Raw genomic sequence first — 1201 nt, 5'->3', positions numbered from 1 at the left:
CGTGTCACAACAACACGGACACATGTGAAACTCGGTTGTCTGCTTTTTGTCTTTTTTTATTCTCTCTGTAAAAAAGATATTGTATTTCTTGATACAATACAGCAGCCCGTTCCGCTTGAGCTATCACATGTCCCCTACAACGCTGTGTGTTAGACTTCAACCTTTTGTGGTACACACACACATGCTCGCATTCATTATTAAGTCGACGCCAGATCACGCTCAACTGTGCTTTGAAAAGGGGGAACGGAACATCGAGAGGCCATATCAAATATCTGATAGTGAGACAAAAAGGACGCCGAACACGGTGCCCTTCCCCAACAGTCACAGGAAAGCGAGCAGGATTTCGGATGTCTTTCGGAAGGAATACGGGAGTGCGCTTTATATTGTGAAATACCCTATTTTTGTGTGCGCAGGAAGGTAAATAAACAACAAGGGGGTTAGAAAGAGAAAGAAGCTGACGAACGTCACAACAGTTTTGTGGAAGCTCAGTTCTCAAAACATCTAGTAAGTTTTATCATCTCGGTTCAGGGGATTAATAACAATAAAAACAGTTACGAAAAAAGACAACTCCAATTTTAATCCCCAAGGAGACATTTGGTTTCCAAGGACAGAAATGAACCCAAATTATAATTGCTACCTAATAATTATGCCGGCTCAGAGAAAGAAGGATTAGAGCTTTTGATTTTTATGGAACAAAGATATTGTTATGCCCTGTAAAAATATGACACATACGCTTTGGGCATGATTTTTGTAGGTCATTGTGGTGAAGTCAGACACTCGTCAAAAATAATGAAATTGAAGAAATTGACATTTTTCAACCGTTAGGCAGTTTTTATCGATTTTATTTTTTGGCTCAGCACCTTTTATGTCCATTTTAGAACTCTTTTCTGTGTTATTTCAACTGAAAAATCCTCTGTGAAAGATAGATCTAGATGTATATTTAGAAAAGTGACTTTGCAGCTTCCGACGAGGACTCTCAAGCTTTGGAAACTCCAAAGTTTTAGTGGCCGTTTTTGCAAATTTTACCTCTTTTCTTATATGCTTTTTAAAATGTATTATATATCATTTTTATCTTTTGAATTATATTCTATTTTTTCGCTTTATTTCAAATTTGTTTTTCATTAGTATCTTCATTTTTTAAAACATGTTTATTTCTTTTACTTTCTTTTTATTAGTTTAAAAAAAAGAGGGGGGGGGGGGA

The 1201-nt window shown here is 36.5% G+C and overlaps 1 protein-coding gene across 1 annotated transcript in view; it reads left to right on the top strand.

The window, feature by feature from the left end:
- Positions 1-223: 223 nt before the first annotated feature.
- LOC101860810 overlaps positions 224-1201 on the top strand; it is a gene marked incomplete at its 3' end in the record, with an annotated part of 30644 nt that continues 29666 nt past the window's right edge. Inside the window, 1 exon segment of the mRNA XM_013082395.1 lies at positions 224-371.

Source organism: Aplysia californica, unplaced genomic scaffold, assembly GCF_000002075.1.
Source record: "Aplysia californica isolate F4 #8 unplaced genomic scaffold, AplCal3.0 scaffold00172, whole genome shotgun sequence".
NCBI lineage: Eukaryota > Metazoa > Mollusca > Gastropoda > Aplysiida > Aplysiidae > Aplysia > Aplysia californica.
The sequence above is the reverse complement of the archived record's forward strand: the minus strand, read 5'-3'. Positions and strand labels throughout refer to the sequence as shown.